Below are 24,588 nucleotides of genomic sequence, written 5' to 3'. Positions count from 1 at the left end.
AATCTTACTCTACTATGTCCAATACATACATCATATTAATATTTTAATTAAATACATGTTATTTGTCCTTTAAAGTCAAATTCCAACCATTTTGTACACCAGTCTTAATAAAGGGAGTGTAGGAATAAGATGTGCTGAATTCATTCATGTTTTTTGGCTTATAAACCATACTCATCACTTTTAAAGTAATGTAAATGGGGTTCCTGCAACCCTTTTATATCCTCACAGGTACTACTGAATACTTTATTGACAGTTTTAATACATGTCTAGCGCTGTATGTAAATTGTATGATCCAGTCCAATGGGAGAATACAGATTGTGATGTGCGCCACTCTGGTATCTTCAAACACGGCTTCTTCTGGCTGGATAGAAGTGGATGACATCTCTACTCGCTGCCAGTGTCTTATTCCACTGCTCAGAGACTTCGTGCTTCAAAGCCATGTAATGTGCAGGTGCTTGCTTCACTTGTACATCACCAGTGAGTTTGGTCTCCAATTCAACTGCAGATGCACAAGACTTCGAGTACTGTGTGGGTGACATAGAGACCTCATTGACTTAGATCCAGCTAGAAGGGACGGCATTGGAAGAGACTGGGGCAGTACCAATCGCAATCTAGATTTGCCCATTGGACCAGACCACACAAATGACATGCGCTGGACACTTTTTCAAATGTATTTACAGGCACCTGCAAGGGTATAAAGGGAATGTAGGAATCTTATTCATATCATTCTGAAGGTGATCGGCATAGTTTATAAGCCAGAAAACTGGTGACATATTCTATTTTTTTATACATTTAGAACATCTAATTATTGGTGTGCACCTCCCCAAAAATGCTTATCCAGTCAGGGACTGGAGTAACATTTCTGGTGTACAGAATGACGCGATCTTCCAAGAATTTTATGGGTGAGTGTAACCATTCCCAACCCACCTCGCCTTCTCCCTAGCTCCTCCCATTTTGATGAAGCTACTTTGCACTGGCGTGGAAACACCTAAAATATAGAAAAAGGCGACAATATACTGTGTTTTATATCAGATTTGGCCATAAACACTTTAATTTATTGGCCCCTAATATGTTTTAAAGGGAACCAGTCACCAGTATTTTCCTAGATAAGCTAAAGTCAGTGCTATACTGGAATATCAGGCTGATTCTCTACATACCTGTAGGGGTCAGCTTGAATGTATAGGTTTTGAAATCTAAAAAAGTAACGTTTATAAAATGAGCTGTTTGTTGAGTGACAGCAGCAAAGGAACAGATAATATATTTATAGTTATCCCCTCCCCCTGTTAGAATTAGCATAAGTATTATACAAACGATTCACTTTTTCTCTTGCAGGACCTGTGTGAGGTCATACCCATGTGACCAGAAGGGGCGGGGCCTCAGCCAACAAAGCTGGATACCAAGTCACATGGGTATGACCTCACACAAGTTCAAAAAGAGACAAAGTGATTTGTTTGCATAATACTTATGCTAATTCTACCAGGGGGAGGGGATAACTATGAATATATTATCTGCTCCAGTGCAACTGTCACTCAACAAGCAGCTATTTTTATAAACTTTACTTTTTTGGATATCAAAACCTAAACATCCGAGCTGACCACTACAGGTATGTATAGAATCAGCCTGATAGTGCCAGTATAGCACTGGATTTAGCTTATATATGAAAATCCTGGTGATTGGTTCCCTTTAAGTAAAGTATGGCAAAGAAACACAAAACAGCCATGTCAATAGTATAAGAAATGTGTGTGTGTGTGTGTGTGTGTGTGTGTGTGTGTGTGTGTGTGTGTGTGTGTGTACAGTGCTGGCCAAAAGTATTGGCACCCCTGCAATTCTGCCAGATAATACTCAGTTTATATTTGAAAATGATTGCAATCACAAATTCTTTGGTATTATTATCTTCATTTAATTTGCCTTCAATGAAAAAAAAAAAAATTGTCATAAAGCCAAATTGGATATAATGCCACACCAAACATAAAAAGGGGGTGGACAAAAGTATTGGCACTGTTTGAAAAATCATGTGATGCTTCTCTAATTTGTGTAATTAACAGCACCTGTAACTTACCTGTAGCACCTAACAGGTGTTGGCAATAACTAAATCACACTTGCAGCCAGTTGACATGGATTAAAGTTGACAACCTCTGTCTTGTGTCCTTGTGTGTACCACATTGAGCATGGAGAAAGGAAAGAAAACCAAAGAACTGTCTGAGGACTTGAGAATCCAAATTGTGAGGAAGCATGAGCAATCTCAAGGCTAAAAGTCCATCTCCAAAGACCTGAAAGTTCCTGTGTCGATGGTGTGCAGTGTCATCAAGAAGTTCAAAGCCCTTGGCACTGTGGCTAACCTCCCTAGATGTGGAAGGAAAAGAAAAATTGACGAGAGATTTCAACGCAAGATTGTGCGGATGGTGGATAAAGAACCTCGACTAACATCCAAACAAGTTCAAGCTGCCCTGCAATCTGAGGGTACAACAGTGTCAACCCATACTATCTGTCGGCGTCTGAATGAAAAGGGACTGTATGGTAGGATACCCAGGAAGACCCCACTTCTTACACCGAGACATAAAAAAGCCAGGCAGGAGTTTTCCAAAACTTACCTGAGAAAGCCTAAAACGTTTTGGAAGAATGTTCTCTGGTCAGATGAGACAAAAGTAGAGCTTTTTGGGAAAAGCCATCAACAGAGCTTACAGGGAAAAAAAAAGAGGCATTCAAAGAAAAGAACACGGTCCTTACAGTCAAACATGGCGGAGGTTCCCTGATGTTTTGGGGTTGCTTTGCTGTCTCTGGTACTGGACTGCTTGACCGTGTGCATGGCATTATGAAGTCTGAAGACTACTAACAAATTTTTCAGCATAATGTAGGGCCCAGTGTGAGAAAGCTGGGTCTTCCTCAGAGGTCATGAGTCTTCCAGCAAGACAATGACCCAAAACACACTTCAAAAAGCACTAGAAAATGGTTTGATAGAAAGCACTGGAGACTACTAAAGTGGCCAGCGATGAGTCCAGACCTGAATCCCATAGAACACCTGTGGAGAGATCTCAAAATGGCAGTTTGGAGAAAGGCACCCTTCAAATCTCAGGGACCTGGAGCAGTTTGCCAAAGAAGAATGGTCTAAAATTCCAGCAGAGCACTGTAAGAAACTCATTGATGGATACCGGTTGTTTGCAGTTATTTTGGCTAAAGGTTGTGCAACCAAGTATTAGGCTAAGGGTGCCAATACTTTTGTTTGGCCCATTTTTGGATTTTTGTGTGAAATGATCAATGATTTGATTTTTGTTTCATACTCTTTTGTGTTTTTTCATTGAAGCAAAATAAATGAAGACAATAATACCAAAGAATTTGTGATTGTAATCATTTTCAAGAAGAAAATGAGTATTATCTGACAGAATTGTGGGGGTGCCAATACTTTTTGCCAGAACTGTATATATATATATATATATATATATATATATATATCTGTGTGTGTATGTATACAGTTAGGTCCAGAAATATTTGGACAGTGACACAATTTTCGCGAGTTGGGCTCTGCATGCCACCACATTGGATTTGAAATGAAACCTCTACAACAGAATTCAAGTGCAGATTGTAACGTTTAATTTGAAGGTTTGAACAAAAATATCTGATAGAAATTGTAGGAATTGTACACATTTCTTTACAAACACTCCACATTTTAGGAGGTCAAAAGTAATTGGACAAATAAACCAAACCCAAACAAAATATTTTTATTTTCAATATTTTGTTGCGAATCCTTTGGAGGCAATCACTGCCTTAAGTCTGGAACCCATGGACATCACCAAACGCTGGGTTTCATCCTTCTTAATGCTTTGCCAGGCCTTTACAGCCGCAGCCTTCAGGTCTTGCTTGTTTGTGGGTCTTTCCGTCTTAAGTCTGGATTTGAGCAAGTGAAATGCATGCTTAATTGGGTTAAGATCTGGTGATTGACTTGGCCATTGCAGAATGTTCCACTTTTTAGCACTCATGAACTCCTGGGTAGCTTTAGCTGTATGCTTGGGGTCATTGTCCATCTGTACTATGAAGCGCCGTCCGATCAACTTTGCGGCATTTGGCTGAATATGGGCTGAAAGTATATCCCGGTACACTTCAGAATTCATCCGGCTACTCTTGCCTGCTGTTATGTCATCAATAAACACAAGTGACCCAGTGCCATTGAAAGCCATGCATGCCCATGCCATCACGTTGCCTCCACCATGTTTTACAGAGGATGTGGTGTGCCTTGGATCATGTGCCGTTCCCTTTCTTCTCCAAACTTTTTTCTTCCCATCATTTTGGTACAGGTTGATCTTTGTCTCATCTGTCCATAGAATACTTTTCCAGAACTGAGCTGGCTTCATGAGGTGTTTTTCAGCAAATTTAACTCTGGCCTGTCTATTTTTGGAATTGATGAATGGTTTGCATCTAGATGTGAACCCTTTGTATTTACTTTCATGGAGTCTTCTCTTTACTGTTGACTTAGAGACAGATACACCTACTTCACTGAGAGTGTTCTGGACTTCAGTTGATGTTGTGAACGGGTTCTTCTTCACCAAAGAAAGTATGCGGCGATCATCCACCACTGTTGTCATCCGTGGACGCCCAGGCCTTTTTGAGTTCCCAAGCTCACCAGTCAATTCCTTTTTTCTCTGAATGTACCCGACTGTTGATTTTGCTACTCCAAGCATGTATGCTATCTCTCTGATGGATTTTTTCTTTTTTTTCAGCCTCAGGATGTTCTGCTTCACCTCAATTGAGAGTTCCTTAGACCGCATGTTGTCTGGTCACAGCAACAGCTTCCAAATGCAAAACCACACACCTGTAATCAACCCCAGACCTTTTAACTGCTTCATTGATTACAGGTTAACAAGGGAGACGCCTTCAGAGTTAATTGCAGCCCTTAGAGTCCCTTGTCCAATTACTTTTGGTCCCTTGAAAAAGAGGAGGCTATGCATTACATAGCTATGATTCCTAAACACTTTCTCCGATTTGGATGTGAAAACTCTCATATTGCAGCTGGGAGTGTGCACTTTCAGCCCATATTATATATATAATTGTATTTCTGAACATGTTTTTGTAAACAGCTAAAATAACAAAACTTGTGTCACTGTCCAAATATTACTGGCCCTGACTGTGTATATATACATATATACATATATACATATATATATATATATATATACATATATATATATATATATATATATATATATATATATATATATATATATATATACACACATACATACATATATATATATATATATACATATATATATATATATATATATATATATATATATATACACATATACACATATACATAATCTCCCTGCTGGTAAAGCCACTTTTCGGAATGAAGGATTTACCATGACAAAATACAAAGTGATTATGATCCAAATTGATGTAATATTAGAAGAGATGCCAGCTTCATTAAGTAACTCTTTTACCTCCTTATTGTCTGAACCATTATGTACAACCTAAGCAATTTGTCCAACAAATTACATTTATCTACAAAAACAGTATGCTTGATTTCAATTGACAGTATTCACAGCCATTTCATCAATGCTGAGCTATTTGTCTCTAAGGACATTTTGATGGCATGTCACCCATTCAGAAAAAAACAATGTTGGAAGATATGAATGTCTGCTCAGACCATCTCTATGGCAGAATTTTAATGATTCCCATTTGTTCATGATTAACTTGTAGTTTTATTGCAGAAATGAATTGCTTTCTGTGGCAAACAATCATCATTATTAATAGGTCTTAAACAGAATCTGGACAGGAATTTGGAACCTAATCATCTCTTCCTGGGTAAAGCAGTCTATTAATTACTAGCAAGCCCTCTGCTAATAGACTTCCAGCAAATGAGGTCACAGCAATCGCAGTCCTGCTTTTGAATAATAGAGATTTAATCTAGAGACTAATAGTGTTTTGAAGAATCAGGTTTTAAAGATCAGACGTGATAATAATTAATTCTTAATTTCGTCCCTTCAAGGATGTGACCTGGGTGAAACATGGAAATCTCAGAAACATGAAAGGATAGATAATGACTTCTCAAAAGACTCAAAGGAAATAGAAAATGTGGGGACTTGGAGACATGTATGTCCCTGTATAACCTGCACACCGTGACTTGTAACCTAACAGTTTTCTCAGCCGCCAGGATAAATTATGCTCCGTTTACATTGTGACACCGCTAAACAGTGGGGTGTGCTCAATTAAGATGCTAATTCCCCCACTTTGCACTTTCACTGCTGATAATTTATGAAATATAGCCCAGAAAACTGAGGAATACGTAATGCTATGAACTTTAAACAAATATTTAGCGATTTGGAGACCAGAGGTTTATAAAAGTTGGAGAAGAAATGGCAATAATTTACTGCATATTGTTTTTTCTTCCTTTTTTTCTTTGTAAAATGTTGATTTTAGCACAGGCTGGTTATAAATAAATAAGGTAGACTTTTAGCATAGGCTTGTGCGGTAATTATGCATATGGAGCATCTGCAACGCATGCAATCTAGCAAATTAAGCTAAGTACCAAAGTACTCTTGTTTCCATGACGATATTTAAAGTATTTGAAGAGAAAAAAAAATACAAAAACAAAAGGAGTACAGATATTTCAACATAATATTCACAGCATGGTACAGTCATGATGGCTTTATTTAAACTGTGAAAAAGAACATGAAAGTAAAGGGATTTCCACTTAGGCTATAGGGTATACTGTATAAAGAGCATGTCACCGAAAAGATCTAAGTGAGGAACTTCGAATTGATGGTGACAACAATATAATGAAACAACAAGTTGAAAAAAATGGCTGGTAGGTGGCAATAATGAAGCAACACTATCAAGTGGTAAGTGGATTAGGCATCGGTGATTGTGCTTACGGTTCCTCTGAAGACCTATCCCACTAGTAAGAAAATACATTATTCAGCCTATTTCGCACATACTCCCTTCCATTGGTTACTTAGGGTACATTCAGATGACCGTATAAATCAGTCCGAGCTCAGACCCCAATGCTCAGACTTACCATGCACCTCTCTACCTGAGTGTGACTGTCCCGGCCGGTCCAACCTTGTATTGATGTGTATGGTCATCTGAATGCAACCTTACTGATATTTGGTTATGTAAAAAGAGCACATTTGGATCAAAGATCTGAAAAACAGGAAACTTTTTTCTACTCATCGGCCTACTATCCATAGCAGCAGACAGCAAGCTGGGGTCACCTGGTGCCACTCGAGAGACACCCCCCAACTCCCCCCACTTTTCGCCACAATTGAAACGGTATCTGCATACATGGGATGCAGATACTGGTGAATGGAATGGTGCAGTAGGTCACCATTATCTCCCTATGTCAGCATTCATCCTGTGAATCTGAGAGTCACTGAACACAACAGGAGTTATGACATCTTTAGATCACACATGTTGTGTGGGCAGAGCCTTAGTCTGTACTGTGCATTGTCTGGTTCAGATATTGGGGGAACAGTGGAAGGTGAGTAGTGTCACGCTGTACACAGGGCTAGTAAGACATAGTACAGCGTATTCCCCACTAGGTGGCAGCAGCGTAATGAAGGAGAGATAAAGTCACACTGTACAAGAAAGCCAGGTGAAGTACAGCAGAGTAACTTCAGCGGGCAGGTAACAGGCGAACCACCAGGGGGCAATAGAGTAGTGAAACAGTCAGGGTCTAGCCAGAAAAGTCAAGTCACTGCAAAGAGTATCAAAATCACGTCAGAAAACAGAAGAGTCGGAAGCCGGGAGATCAGGTATCCAGAAGAAAACACAAACAACAGACAGGAGCTTAAAGTCAGGGACCGGGACTGGCAAATGAATGGGGGAGGCTACAAGTCAGGACACAGTAGCAGGGAGGCAGGACAGATCGGGAACACTGACCAGAGCCAGTATACAAGCTGTAAGGCAGAAATATCACTGGCACTGACCGATAGGAAGAGAGGCAAGATATACTGTCCTGGGATCCAGAATGAGCCAAGGGAGTTAACCCCTGACATGACCAGGCCAGAGCTGGGTGTAACCACAGCAGGGAAAAGCCGTCCTGGATCATTACAAGTAGTTTGTATTTTTTTGTTATTGCTAGATCGCGTCAGGGATTTGATGACCTTTTAGGGGTCATTATACTATGTGTGGGGGGCTACAGGCCTATCATGCTGTTTATGGGGGTGTTTAGATACTTAATCGCTAGCTTCATAATTTTAACTAAAATAAAAAGTTTAGTATGTTTTGCTATTCTTTCCATTAAAATGGTGGACATGCTGACAGAAAACAAGAGGCCGACATTGTACCTGGTTCTTTCCATCAAATGTTGGATCTCCATCCGCATGAGCTATATTTTATTGTTCCCATGAGAGAGCAGAAAAATAGAATTGGCCGTTAGTGTGTTGATGTGAACTTTGCCAAAGAAAAATCGTTGCCCAAAGTGGTGATTCTTTTTACAAAATTAAAATCCATATTTGACAAACTTGACATATTATAAGCAAAATGAAGCTTAAGTTCTCATAATTCTAATGGGGAAAAAAATTTTGAATCTGTAGAATTCTTCACTAACTTTTTTGGTTTTATTTATTTATTTTTTTAACAATGTATAATGATGAAAAAATGTAAAACAGCCCAAATTAATATCTTTCTGAAATATTTTCCTGCCAACCTTCTTCTGGGCTTTTCATAGCTCCGAGAAATATTCTGACAACCTAAAGCGCGCACACAATGTGACAGTGCCTCGATTTACCAAATGAATAACAAAGACAGGAAAGATTAGAGAGGGGAATTGTCTTTTAAATTTATCGGTGTTATGTGCAAGCGAGATTTTTTTGGTGTCCTTTGAGTTATTCTTAGCAGTTTTATTGTTGAGTGTGGAATCTGAAAAAAAAAAGTTGTGATGAATATGTATTCAGATGCTTCAATACCTGGCATCACAACCAACCAGTCGGATCACGGTTAGCATGCAAATCTTGATTTATGACTGCTGTCACCAAGGTATCCAGCTTAGTCTCCAATGAGAATGTACAATAACCTTTGCTCATTCTGCCGATGTTGATTTTTCTCTTTTTCTCATAGTGAAATGAGATCTATGTCGAAAGCATTTATATGCCCCATGCACGCACTAAACACTGGCTGTCTAAACATCTTACATCTCTTTCCAGATCTACTGCCCTCTGGCACTGGAAGAGCAGGTGACCCTTACTCATTGGTATTCTCTTAATGCTACCACCGTGTAAGCCTCAGCTGCTTGGACCCTGGTGAGCAGGTGTAGAATGACTAGTTGGAAATGAGCTGAGACAATTGCTGTAAATAGATTGATGCAATTAAATTTTTAATTACTTACCATGTCGCGTATTATAATTATTTTGGTTTCTCCCTTCTCTCAGGTATAGGGAAATATATAAGCTGTATATGCTTTAGTAACAACGTTGTCATATTCTTTTAATATAAATAATTATGGGAATTTTAATAAAACTAAATTAATATTGTGAACACAAAGTTATCAAAAGTTATTTTTAGTCAATACTAAAACTTGGCGGAAAAAATTTGGTATATTCTCTATCAACCCTATGTAAACGCACTTTTACATTTACACAATTGTGTAAATTGGAGATATACTGTATATTTGTTAGGCCATATGTGAACCTAAAACTAGAAAGTCATAGAATCATTTTGCATTAAAAATTCATTAGTATTAAATGGATTATTTTAAATATTAGAAACTCTTGTGCTTGAAGTCTTCAATGTGCATTACAATTTCGTCTGGTAGCTACTAGAGAAACAAGCAAAAAGTGTGAGAAATCTGAGTCTTAGGGTAAGCACGCACTTTGCGTTCTCCTACTTGCAGTTCTAAACGCACGTTTTGGGCTTAATTGATTTGACCAAAGTTGCCTTTTTCAGAACTTTAGCGCTGAAAACGCATGCGTATTTACCGCGTTTTTGATGCGTTTTCAGCGCTTTTTGCATGCTTTTTCATCTGCGTTTTGACAGATGCGTTTTGAACATCAATACACTGCTAAATAAAGTTTAAGCAGTCAAACATAATGAAAAAAGAGAAAAAAACGGGACAAATCTATATTAACGGAAAAAATAATGAAAATATATATATATTTCATAAATTTATAGCGGTAATATACATTTTATCACTAAAATAGCAATAAATGCATATTTTACTTACCGTAAATTAAATTGTCGGACTATGTGTGTGTGTAAAGGGACATATGAAATCATTATTTTGATGTCCACAAAGCATGCATTTTGGAAGTCCAAAACGCATGTTTTCTGCACTGAAAAAGCAGGTAAAACGCAGGAATTTGAAGGAATCTTGGTTTTTGCCATTTCTCATTGACTTCCATGTTCGCAAAACTGACCTAAAATGGCAAAAAACAACTGACATGCTCCTTCTTTGAACGCATGGTTTTTTACCACAAAATATGCAAATTAAACAGCGTTTTGAAACGCAAAGTGAGGTCTAAAAATCAACATTTGCCATTGACTTTGCTGGAAAATCAAAACTGATGCATTTAGGCAGAAAAAAGGTGCTTCTCAAAACGGACCAAAAAAGCAGAGGAAACGCAGGTGGAAACGCAAAGTGCGTGCTTGCCCTTAAAGGGTTAATCCCATCTCCAAGATTCTATCCCAATATGTAGTAAATAATAATAATAATAATAATAATAATAATAATATTAGCACATACCTCCGCTTAGATATGAAGTATAGGTCTCCTGATATAACCATGTCTCTTACCTCATGTGCAAGGCATTGCAGTTGAAGTATCCATGGTTATGACTATTCATATAGTGACAGTCAGTTAGTTGCTCATGGTCATAACCATGGATACCTAAGTTACTATTATTGTTGCTACACCTTCTACAAATTGGGATAGCATCTTCGAGATGGGAATACCTTTTTTTAGTAATAAAGTGGTAATTAAAAGGGCACTGCACATAACCAAACATGTAAAAAAATAACCTTTTATGGGTAGTGTTCCCAAGCAATTCTCCAGATGATAAATACAAGATTATATTAACCCCCTTACGACCCCTTGATTTTTCCATTTCTCGTTTTTGTTTTTCCCTCCCCTTCTTCCAAAAGCCATAACTTTTTTTATTTTTCCATCTATAGCCATACGAGGGCTTGCGTTTTGCTAGACAAGTTGAACTTTTGAATCACAGAATTCATTTTGCCGCAAATTGATACTGGAAAACAAGAAAAAAATTCCAAGTGTGATGAAATTACAAAAAAAGTGCAACTGCACAATTGTTTTTGGTTTGTTTTTATTTACCATGTTTACTATAGGGTAAAACTGACCTAATATGATTTCTCAGGTCGGTTCACGTTTGTAGATACCAAACATGTATAGTTTTACGTTTAACACTAGAAGTCCCAGGAATTTCGAGCTCCATAGGGTTCCAATGGTAGAAATGTTAAATGACCCCTCTCTGGGACTTCTAGTGTTAAGTGGTGAAAAAAATCAGAAGGTTTTTGAAAAATAAAGAATTACACTATTGTCACCATTTTCCGAGACCCGTAGCGTTCTCATGTTCAGGATATGGGGCTCAGTGATGGCTTGCATTTTGCGTCCTGAGCTGACATTTTTAATTATACCATTTTTGGGTAGATATATGTAACACCTGTACCAGTGTCCTTGCGCTGTCCTGCACACTTACCCAGGCAGGGACGCTGGCACTCTCAACTTCCCAGTCTCCCAGCGGTGTTTGCTCCATTCCCAGTTACTGCTGCTGTCTCCTAGGAGGTGCCAGGGCAATGAGTTTTATATGTTGCTAGTTCTCAGGTCCCTTGAGCTACTGTGCTGTATGCTGTTGCTGATTGCAGGCTATGTTTCAGTGCATATCAAGTCTGTTGCTGCAACTGCCCACACTGGCCGTGTTTATGATATCCGCTACTGCTGCCTCAAGTATCCACTCCTGCTATTGCAGCTATCCCCATCAGCTGTTTCTAAGTGATCCGCTGTCAATGCTCCAAGTATCCTCTCTGGTCACTCCTATGTGATCTACTGCTGCTGCTTCTACAACCCAATGACTGCTTGTGTCCATGGTGCACTGCTGAGGCACTATTGATCCCCTAGGGCTGCCCTCTGTCACATACCTACCAGTGTGTGTCTATCACCACCTCCTGTGGCTTTAGTGAAGTCTCAGTGGTCAATCTAGTTCTGTCCTTCAGGCCAGTGATAAGTACCTTCTGTCTAGTGGATCCACAAAGGGGTACTTTGCACGTTGCGACATCGCTACTGCGATGTCGTCGGGGTCAAATCGAAAGTGACGCACATCCGGCGCCAGTAACGACGTCGCAATGTGTAAATCCTAGATGCACCGATAAACGATCGCAAAAGCGTTGTAAATCGGTGATCTGTGTAGTGTCGGTCATTTTCATAATTTCGCTGCAGCGACAGGTACAATGTTGTTCCTTGTTCCTGCAGCAGCACACATCGCTGTGTATGAAGCCGCAGGAGTGAGGAACATCTCCTTACCTGCGTCCCGCCTGCAATGAGGAAGGAAGGAGATGGGCGGGATGTTTACGTCCCGCTCATCTCCGCCCCTCCGCTTCTATTGGCCGCCTGCCGTGTGACGTCACTGTGACGTCACTGTGATGCCGCACGACCCGCCCTCTTAGGAAGGAGGCAGGTCGCTGGCCAGAGCGACGTCGCAGGGCCGGTAAGTGCGTGTGAAGCTGCCGTAGCGATAATGTTCGCTACGGCAGCTATCACAAGATATCGCATCTGCGATGGGGGTGGGGACTATCGCGCTCGGCATCGCTACAATCAGCTAGTGATGTTGCAGCGTGCAAAGTACCCCTAACTCCTTGTTCACCTTGGCAGCAGAATACTGTGATGTTTTGATATAATGTTATTGCAGTTTAACGCAAAGTTGCGGCAGCCGAAAAAAAAACGTAATTCTGAAGTTTTGATTTAGATTTTTTCCCTACTCCCTTTACCAATCAGATTAACTGATATTTTATTTTGATAGACCGGGCATTTTTGAACATAGCGATACCAAATATGTGTATTTTTTTATTATTATATCAACCTGGTAAAGTGGCTAAATATATGAATAAAGAGCATATTCTTTTTTATTTCTCATCCCTGTTGCAGAATTATTAGGTTGTTAACTTGATATGTTAATTTCCACTAAAATCTAGCAAATTTTAACAAATTCTTCACTGGGGTGGGGGGTTACTTTTGCCTGGGCATGGTGTTGACCAGTTATAACCAGGAGGTGTTATGCAGGAGTAACAATAGAAAACACCTCCAGATAATGTAAGAATTGCCTTTCTCTGTGTATTCTGCATTTATCCAAAGTACTGAGGAAAAATACACCAGTACCTGGATTTGATACAAGCACTGCTCATACACTAAAGTTCCCATCTCACAGCACTGTCATGCTGTGAGCTGAGAGGTACAGTGTGCAATCAGCGCTTGACAGTGCTGTGAGATGACCGCTTTAGTGTATGAGCAGTGCTTGTCACATACAGTGCTCTGCATCTATTCCAGAAACTGTAGTGTTATTCGCTGCTACTACGGATAGGTGCAAACCATTGTTTGCATTGGCACACATCCAAATCCAGTACTCACCAAAAGTTAAACCTCTTTGACCTGGTTAGATATAAGTATAATCATATCACACAGATCAATCTATTTCTCACCTTCTCTGTGGGCATTTTCTTTTTTCCTATGGATGACACCTCCTGCTTTTGTTTGGTCTATGTCATGCAAAAAGCAGAAAATGTAAATGCCTCCAGTGAAGAATCTCTGCTAATGCTCCCTCCATTCTAGAAGAAATTATCTGATAACGTTTACAAGCAAATCACTGGCGGACACCGACAGAAAAGAATAATATATGGTTCTCTTGTAACTGAAGAGTTTGTCCATAACGCACAATTCCACATGTTTTGGAGGTGAAAATGGGCCACCTTCCCTCTTGGGACCCTGTGTGGCCGCACAGGTTGCACCAAGGATATGTGCGCCCATGAAGCTAATATCACTGTTAAAGAAATTAAAAGTAAAAAAATAAAAAATATATTTCAGTCACATCTTTAGCCACATCACCATGATGAAGCAGGTTAGCACAGAAAATGTGGTGAAAGCTTGTTTTTAAATGGAATCTGTCACCGGATGTTCATAATACTTACCTAACGGTCGGTGTGGAGGAGAATAGTCGGATGGGCGTCTCCGTTCTCCGGGTCCGCGCCTCTTATTTCGGCCATCTTTGTCCTCTTTCTGAAGCTAGTGTGGATGACACGTTCTACGTCATCTACACTAGCTGACAGTAAGGTCCTGCGCAGGCGCACTTTGTTCTGCTCTGGTCGGCAGATCAAAGTGCGCTTGCGCAGGACTTCACTGTCGGCTAGTGTAGATGACGTAGAACACGTCATCCACACTTGAATCATAAGGAGCACAAAGATGGCCGAAAGAGGAGGCGCGGGACCCGGAGAATGGAGACGCCCATCCGACCAGTCTGCACCGCTCCGACCGTTAGGTAAGGCTAGTTTCACACTTGCGTTCAGCGGAGTCCGTCACTATGGAGAATAGCGCAGTCCGTTAACGCACTGCGCTATTCTCCATAGACTTGAATGGATGATGCACTGTAACGCAAGTGTCAGCGTTGCATCCGCCGGACGACGCAGCGTCGTTAATTTGACGCTGCGTCGGGCGGAAGGAACGCAGCATGTAATGGATTTTTGAGCAGCGGAATCCTTTGGATTTCACTGCGCATGCTCTCTCTGGCTCCCTCCACCCGTAACCAGGGTACACATCGGGTAACCAAGGAACCCTGGTTACGTGTGCCGGGAGCCCGATACTTCCCTGCTCGGCTCCGCCCCCTCCCCGCACTCCGTATGTATACACACAATCACACACACAATCACACGCACACACACACACACACACACAGACTCACACTCACACTCACACTCACTCACCTGTCCCCCAGCGATGCAGTCCCCGCGGCACTGACGTCCTCAGCCATGGTCCTGCTCGGCTCCACCCACCGCACTCCGCCCCCCGCTCCCGCCCCCCGCACACATTGTCGGCAACCGGATGATCAGCTGATCACCCGGCGGCCGGCTACTGTGAGTGATCAGCTGATCACCCGGCGGCCGGCTACTGTGAGTGATCAGCTGATCACCCGGCGGCCGGCTACTGTGACTGATCGGCTGATCAACCGGCAGCCGGCTACTGTGACTGATCAGCTGATCACCCGGCGGCCGGCTACTGTGACTGATCGGCTGATCAACCGGCAGCCGGCTACTGTGACTGATCGGCTGATCACCCAGTGGCCGGCTACTGTGAGTGAGCGGCTGATCACCCGGTGGCCGGCTACTGTTAGTGATCCAGATGATCACCCGGCGGCGGACTACTGTTAGCGATCAGCTGATCGTTCACAATAGTCTGCCGACGGTAAAACTGTAAAAAAAAAACAAAAAACGAATTGCGTTGTTTTGCAGCATCCGTTGCATCCGTTGTGCCACTGTATGCAACACATCCGTTGCATCCATCACACAACGCAATGCAACGGATACCGTTCAACGCAAGTGTGAAACTAGCCTAAGTATTATGAACAAGCAGGGACAGGTTCCCTATAAGAGAAAGGGGGCTAGGCCCCAACTTTAGTTAAACAGAGCCATGTGCCATCTACCTAAATCAGTGGACCTCAAGAACAAAACAAAGTACATATAAGGCACCAGGCTTTTTAATTAGTTAATAAAGTCCAAGGCGAACCTTAATTGTGCAAAACGATTCTAAATTTTATTTGTAGCAAAGTGGCAAACAGACATACATTATTAAAATCACTTAAAATCACACATATACATAAAACACTTCCATCTCAATAGATCAAATCAGTGAAACATTATGGAATATCATATGAGAATAACAATATAAATGGATGTATGTATATCATATATAATATAATTAAATTCCCATGTGGCCCTGTAACTATGACTAGTATATATCTTGACTTGCTATAGACTAGCCATAGTTGCAGGGCCACGTGGTTTGTTTTGTTTCTTGTCACAGCAGCGGGGGGGGTCAGACCGGTCCAGAGGCGTTTTGAAGGGATTGGTAACTGGACCGAGAGACACTGTCTCTCCGTGGGTGATTAATATCTCATCTCTGGGTCGGTGTGCTGCGGCCAGGGATATTAGGGTAAGAAGTGGTTTTCCGGACTGGGCCTACCCAGGGTTATATATATATACTGTATACTGTATTGGTATTATTGTGCTACCTATTGTTATTTGTTGGGGTCGCCCGTTGGACGGCGCCCCCTTGTGTTAGAGTGTAAATAATAGGTAATAAAGGCTGCTTTGCCCAATTTGAACCAAGTCGCATGCAATCCATGTATTATTTACAAGTGGTTTGATGGTGGGGTAACACAGGCATCAGGACTGGAGAATCCTTCCTCAATGGTCAAGCCTGGTGCCTTATATGTACTTTGTTTTGTTCTTGATGTTCCCTTTAAGGACTGATGGTAGGTGTTCCGCCCTGAGAGGGCCCCGGCCGCTCCGCAGCTCGGGCCGAGCCGCTCGAGGTCCGGGCTTGGGTTGTCGGTGGCACGAGCACCTCCGGACTGGGGGCCACATCGCTCTGTTAAGGGGAGGCAGTGGGGTGGTGGTGTGGGACAAGGTTTGCAGCCGGGGGGGCGCGTTGTCGGCGGACGGGTCATGACGCCACCCACGGGTCGTGGTGACGGGATGCACCACCTCTGCGGCTGGAGTGAAGGGGGCTCGTCCGGGATCGGTGTTGTGGCCGCAGCCTAGATGTTAGCCCCTCCGTGGGTAGGGGCGGTGTGTCCCGGGGCCCGGTTGGTAGGGACTGGCGACGGTGTTGTTGTCAGGGTGCAGGGTGCCGTGCTGCGGTGCAGTGTCGTGCCCGGATGGCACTGGTGTACTCACGATTAATTCACACTCAGAGTCACTGGTAAACCAAAGTTCAATTCTGGTCGGGTCCCGCAGCCGGCTGCTTGTGTCCCTTGAGAGGTTGATGGTGGCCCCTTTCCCTTGCACCTCTTGTTGTGGTTTTTCGGCTCCCCTGCCTGGACAGTGGTAGCCCGCTCCCCGGCGTTGAGCTGCCGAAGGAGCCCTCGGTTGCCCGCAGGCGCTGGCCCGTCGGATGTTTGGCCCTTGGCGGTGGCTCTCACCCGGTATCGGTGGGCTTTTGCCTTCTTTCGGGTCTTTGGGCGAGGATGAACCCGTGAGGTCCAGCCAGCAATCAGTTAATTTGCCTATACTCAGTGGCTTCTAAGATAGGACGGGGTCTGAGTACCCGGTTTCTGGTGCTCCGGTACACGGTTGACTCCCCGGTTCAGGGCTGGCGGGCTCCAACTCTGGCCCGGTCCCTACGGTTCTGCCGGTCGTACACCGGTACTCCTGCAGGCGGCCACCACCGTCTGCCTGCCTGACGTTACGGGGATCCCAGGCTCCAAACAGGGTCACTGACAGCTCTGCTCCTCCACACCTCCTGTCATTGTCACTGTAAAACTTAAACTAGCCTGTTTGTGTTTCCTGCCTCAGGACAGTAGTCTCCTCGGTGGGTGTGCCTTTCCGCCTGACTTCGCCCACCTGGTGTGCCCTACTGGCCCTGAGGAAGGCATCAGGTCTCCTTTTCAGGTGACGGGTGTGTCCTCACAAGGGATGGGGGTGTGTGTGTAATGTGGTAGGTGTTGTTACCTGTGACCCTTGGGGTCCAGGGCATCACATAGGTACTCTAAATGTGTGGCTATTTGGATGGAGAGATGATATATTTTTTTTATTATTTATGATTGCTAACAAAGCACCACAAATTCTGTATTATGACATAACACTGGTTTAGGCCGGGGTGCAATTAGTATATAGCATCCAATGCGATATGCTAATGACCCTCAGCACAAACTTTTTTGTGATCATGACCTGAGTGTCATCTATTGTGCTCCAACTCTCTCGCATGCAAGAATCAGAGTACACACAGGCACGGAAAAGATGGAGAGCTTAATTTCTCCATCTTCTCCATTGTCTGTCTCTGCGTATATTGGACTGCACTCAGATGACATCAGTGCGGTACGATGACTTGCATGCACCCATAGACTTATACAAATACACGTGATCTGATATACACTGCCAAACGGAGCATACTGCCATTGTTTTCTCATGCCTACTTAGCATTGAAAAAAATACAGATCTGCTCTGCCTCATTGACTAGGATTTTCTCGCATTGGACTCATCCGATTTAAACACCAATGTGAATATATCCTTCTGCTGCTAATTATATTGTAATGGCTCTCACTTCAAAACATACCTATGATTTCCAACAAACATTTAAGTATATGGAACACTAGAAAACTAATGGACTACATGACAGTGACAATGACGAAATGATAATTGATACCAAGTTAAGAACTACATTCACTCCTTGTAAATGACCGTATGTGATCGTACATATTGAAATGATATTTGCATAAAAGATTACATTACATTTACAGAAGATTACATATGAAATAGAAAGCATTGTTTTTGACTATCCAAATCATTTAAATGATGTACAATGTCTAGGTAGTTCATTTTCACATAGTATTTGTGTTTTTATGATGTTGTTTTATTGCGTATGTAGTGTATAGTGATTTATGTAGTGCATTCTGTGCTACCGAGTTGCCTTTACTTGTTTCCAAGTCTTTTATAAAGAAAATCGATCCGCAAGCTTTTGATTCTTGGATAGTATGATCATACTGTGAATCGTGAACCGCACAGGGAAAATTGAATGTAGGGCTTCATTAACTAAGCCATAAAGCAATCAGCACAGAGGCTAGACATGAGAGGAATTACTGGAGAGAAGCAAGTCAGAGCTTGTAGATTTATACTTACAAGATTTACGCCAAGCACTGCACATTTGTTTTTAGAGTTGTTGTTTTGTTGTTTTATTATATCAAGAACCTTTTATTGAAGGCTTTGCCCAGCCAATGCTGTGTAATACAGCATAACAGAACAAACATGTTTTGGATATTTTAAAATGACAACTGGTGGTGTAAGCTAAACTTCAAATTTTGTGGCATATAGTAAATGACATGTCGGGGCTGTGGGGTGACTTGCTACTGGGCCGCGGTTCTTGTTCCGGGACTCTGTGGTGGCGAGGCCCGGTTCCATGACTCCAGCGGTGTTGTTTAAATATGAAGGGGATGATGACAGTTTATTCATGACACCAGCTGTGGTATGCGGCAAGTTAGGTGCCGCCGCTGCGGGTTGGAGACCTCTGAGACAGATGGTGACACAGCTTAGATGGTGCAGCTCTCCACAGGCAGAGCTGGGCCCCGGGGCAGGCAATGGTGAGGGTGCAGGGCTGAAGGCGCAGGCAAATAACGGAGCGAGACAGGGATGCAGTCCCAAGGTTTTTACTCACTGCAGCAGGTTCCAAGGTAACATGACATGTTAGTGACTGCCTTTGGAGTTTTGGGGCTTCACTGTGATGGGCTCCAGCCGATCCCCGAATAGTTCTGAGGTCAAGACCGGTGCACCCTTCTAGTGTTCCTTCCCTGATCGTCTTTCTGTGCTGACTTCTCTCCCGCCTGTCCTGTGCCTATGCACACAGTGCCCTCATCCAGTGTCCGCAAACCCTGTTGAGGTGGCTTGAAGCTCTATCCCTTGGCTCTGTGTGGTCACCTTCCAGCGGATTCGTGTGTGGAGTTGGCTTTGGTGCTAAATGGTCCTCAGCCTCTGGTTTTACTAGCGGAGCATGTTGGTTAGAATCATAGCTTCATAGAATCAGAGAATCATAGAATATTAGAATTGGAATGGACCTCCTGGGTCATCTAGTCCAACTCACTGCTCAAAGCAGGATTCACTAAATCATCCCAGACAGATGTCTGTTCAACCTCTTTTTAAAGACTTACATTGAAGGAGAACTTACAATATCAGCCTGTTCCATTCGTTGATCACCCTCACTGTCAAAAAGTTTTTTCTAATATCTAATCTGTGTCTCCTCCTCATCAGTTTCATCCCATTGCTACTAGCCGTTCCTTGTAAAAATGAGAATAAAACTGATCCCTCTACAGTGTGACAGCCTTTAAGATATTTGTTGACAGCTATTAGGTCTCCTCTCAGTCTTCTCTTTTGCAAGCTAAACAATCCTAAATCCTGTAACCGTTCCTCATAGGACATGGTTTGCAGACCAGTCACCATTCTGGTCACTCTTCTCTGAACTTGCTCCAGTTTGTTGAAGTCTTTTTTAAAATGTGGTGCTCAGAACTGGACACAATATTCCAAATGAGGTCTGACCCAAGAGGAGTAAAGGGGGATAATGAATTCACGTTATGTAGACTGTATGCTTCTGTTAATACATCCTAGAATGGTGTTTGCCTTTTTTGCTGGTCCTTCTGGGGTTCTTCTCCCCTAGCCTAGGGACCAGTCCCCAATCTGCAGCCAAATCCTTTCACTCTGAGGTTGTATGTGGAACAAGGCCACTGGAGTATGGTGCACTTCCCGTGGTCTCTAGGATCCCTTCTGTCTCGTGCCCGGGCCGAGCTGTACCAGCTCCAGGCCACAGGTCTTCACTCCTCCAATGCTCCTTCTAACTACCTGACACTACAATGTCCCCAACTAACTAGACTCCACCCTCAGGCCCTGTCAGATTAGGGGGAGCGAGGAACCATCACCAGCAGTGTGGTGGCTGTACATGCATGGTTTTTTGTGCATACTGGTGGATGACCTCCTCCGTACCAGGGATGGGATACCACACCTCTGGCTGAGGTGCAATACCTGTGTGGTGACTGAAGCCTCAGAGGAGCCACATAAACTTAGCTGGGAATCTATGTTATGATTTAATAAGGTTCTGGACCTCATTCAATGATGAAGCTGTTCAAAAATAAAATAAACTACATATGAAATCCTATGTACATCGTGCATCATTATATTTTTCTATTAGCATAGTAATTAATAGAAATGAGCAGATCAATTCACAGAGGATCGAGTTTGAGTTGAATTTCCAAAAATTTTTGTATGCACTTTGAGATTTCTTTGTTCAAAAATGTTGCACTGCAACATTTCCCCACACTGCTGAAGAACAGGCTAACATCACTTTGTGCGGCTCTGTAGGTTACCCCATAATTCCTTGATGCTATGACATCCAGAGAGTTATTGTCACAATTCCACCAGTTAGTGTGCTCAGCAGTCCAGCAAAATTAGGGGCATGTGTGGAGCTCAGGGCTGCTGCAGCGGTCTGGTGCTTTACTTTCAGGGACTCCACGGGACGGTCTGGTCAGGTAGGGAACCTTCTCTTTCGATTTTCGTGACGCCACTCTCGGTATTGCGGTCAGGGTGACCGCCACTGCAGATTAAGGGGTGTCTGGGGCTGATGGTGGGTGCAGTTAGTTGTAGTGGCCTCCCGAGAGTGAGGCAAACCCCTGGGCCCTGTGTAAGTGTGTGGAACCACAGGTCGCAGAATGACTCAAACACAGTCCAAGAAGTCTTTTAACGTGTTTACTCACTGTTTGGTGGTCACTGTGAGATGCCCGGGCGACACTGCGATAACCAGGTGGAACCAGGAATTCCAGAAGGCCGTTCTGAGGGTAGCTGTCCACTTGCCCTCCTTGCACTCCTTTTTTTTGAGAGGATCCCTTACTTGAAGTATGGTAGGATTCCTCCAGGGAAGCTGTTTCCAACCCCGCTCCCCTCTCTGGCCCATCTGCCGGCAGCGTGACCTTGGTGGGATGGCTTCTGGCCCTGTCCCCTTATGGGCCTTCTAATTGCTGCTTAGCTCGGACTCTGTTGTGGTGATGAGGGACTGAAGTGCCTCCACCTGAAGGTTGAGCAGCTCTGAATGATTAGCTGTCTGCTCTGGGGACCTGTCTCCCCTTGCGTGCTGGAATACCAGGGATCCCCTTACTCAGCCACCTCTCTCTCTAGGTGTCTTTCAGGCTGATCCACAGGTACCCTTTCTCCCCCGTTTTCAGCTACTGCACTCCGCAGGGCCTGGCTAGCAAGAGAGACCCTCTGCTCCCTTCCACACTCCTCAACACTCTGCTTCAGACTCCTTGCTCCTCCTTCTCTTCCTGTCTGCCCTGCTTCCTAGCAAACAGCCTCTGAGCACACCTCTTGATGGGAATTGAAAGTTAACCCCTTCTGGTTACCCAAGGGTCCCTTCTAATGGTGTGGGAGACCTTGTCACTATGTGTTTGTGTGTGCACACCTCATCCTGGCCTTAGGAGATTACCTGAAAGCACTGCCCCAGCATGGGTGCAATACTCTGTGGTGCCTGACCAGGTCAGGGGTGCCACACATGTTGAGTTGTCAGTTTGGCGAGTGACAGCTCAGCCAACCAATCTGATGGTGGGACATGCTGAGTTGTCATTATTGTGAGTGACAGTCCAGCCACCCTATCAGGAACAAATCATGCTGCTTCCCTACAGGTGTCTCCTGTTTTGAGTGATTAATTGATCAACTGACTATTTAGCTGACTGTCAGTCTCTGTTTAATGCCAGTTTTAGCATTAGATCAGTGGTGTATGTGAGCTTTGTTTTCCAGTGTTCTGTCCCGTATCTATAGCTGCCTGACTTTAGAGCTTGCCTCTTACCATCTCTTTTGCTGAGCACCTTTGTGTTGATCCACTACCTTCCTGAAATGATGACCTCGGACTGTGAACGGACTACACCTTTGTCTATGACGAGCTCTCTTGATCTCTGACCCTGGACCTCATGACTACCCTGCCTCACAGCTTGTCCATGAGTAGTGACTAGCATCGTATTATGGCTGACCATATACCTTTTTTCCCCACCAGTATGGATGCATTTCTTACACTTTGCGGTTAGGTGGCAAATCTGAACCAGGTGGTTAAGGATCTGGCCAGAGAGCACCATAAACTGGAAACATTACAATCCCAGCTGCAGGGTTAGTTTTCTAGCGCGATAATTGCTTCCTAGAGCTCTCTGTTGTTGACAATAGCTTTGAAGGCTGTATCTTCTAATATGGAGTTGGTTTCTCCAGGGTTGGCTATCAAAAATAGTTGGGACCCCATGTCATTTTTTTTTCATTAATATAATTATTAACAAGTACAGTTAACTACCGTACCTCTTTTCCCTGATCCCCCTATTTTTAACTAGTCAAGCTAAAGCAGAAAGCTGCTGCATGGAATCCCATTGACCAATGTATCTGATAGGGGGGTGCAATTTGCCTCCAAATTCTAGAGAGCATTTTGTAGGAAATTAGTGCTTGATTTATCATTTTCCTCTGCTTATAACCCTGAAACTAATGGTCAAACAGAAAAGACAAATAAAAGGTTGGAACAAATTTTCAGGTGTTTTAAGGTGTTTTGTTGGGGCACAGAAGGATGAGTGGTCCTCCTTCTTACCTCTTGCTGAATTTGCCTTTAACAGTCAGGTCAATCAGTCTACTGGAACTTTACTTTTGTTTTCAAATTTATGGTTTTCATCTCTATTTTGGTGAATTTTCTAGATGTGGTTCTGGATGTCATCATGGAGTAGAGGTTGCCATTCAGAAACTTGTGAATGTCTGAAGGGAGGTTCAAAAGAATATTGGGGTGGCTCAACTTTGCCAAAAACAAAAGGTTAATGGGAAATCTTCAATGGATAGCATCTTCAAAGTAGGTGATAAGATTTGGTTGTCATTCCAAAATAAAGCTAAAAGTACCATCAGCAAAGTTAAGTCCTAAATGTATTGGTCCGTATGAGCTTCTGGAGGTAGTCAATCCGGTGGCCTTTATATTAAAACCTCCTGTCTCTTCGTATCCTGAATGATTTCCACAGATCCCTGTTAAAATAATTTATCCTTTCGGTGTTGTCTCTCTCAGCCCCACCTCTTCCAGTTTCTGTCGATGGCACTTGGCAGTACAAGGTGCAGAGGATCTTGGATTTATGTAAGGTCCAAAATATCCTCCAGTATCTTGTTCACTGGAGTGAATAAGGACCAGAAGAGAGATCCTGGGTTCTGGCTCTTTGGTGAAGACCAATCATCTGGTCAGAGCCTTCCATCTTAGGTTCCCTATTAAAACTGGGGGTCCATTGTGTGGAGACACGGGGCTCAGTGGGTGCTCTCGTCCACTAAAACCCGCCGCCTTTAGAAAGACAGCGTGGCTCAGGGCTCATCCCAACTGAACGCCGGCCTCCTTAACCGTGGGCGTAACACTACTCAGACAACACAGGGTGAGGGAACCACAATAATTAGACTTTATTGGATCCCCAAACAATTAACGGCACATAACACATAACCAGCAAAACACACAAATGTAACAGGCAACAGAGTCTCACCCTTCCGCTGGCTCACCAGGGATTAGAATGTCCGGGCCTCCTAGCTTCCAGGGCCGCTTACTCCAATCCAGCAGCACTCCGCTTTCGGCGGGCACCCACCGAGATAGGAATAGCGCCAGATTTAGGAAGCTGTGTGAGGTCTGTAAAGTCTGTAGCCAGGTGACCGGATTGTCCCAACCTGAGTGTCCTCCTTAGGTAGTCCTGATATGATGTTACAATCCTGGCAGCCGGAGTCGAAATCCCTAGGCTGTGGATATGGTCTCCAACCGGAACCGGAGTCCCTAGATTGAAGCCATAAGATATTCTGATCCTCTAGTCAGCTCCAAAGAGCTTAGACTGGATCCATCAGCATCCATCAACCTTCATCACC

The sequence above is a fragment of the Anomaloglossus baeobatrachus genome, chromosome 1 (assembly GCF_048569485.1).
Source record: "Anomaloglossus baeobatrachus isolate aAnoBae1 chromosome 1, aAnoBae1.hap1, whole genome shotgun sequence".
Classification (NCBI taxonomy): Eukaryota; Metazoa; Chordata; class Amphibia; order Anura; family Aromobatidae; genus Anomaloglossus; species Anomaloglossus baeobatrachus.
Note: the sequence above shows the minus strand (reverse complement) of the source record.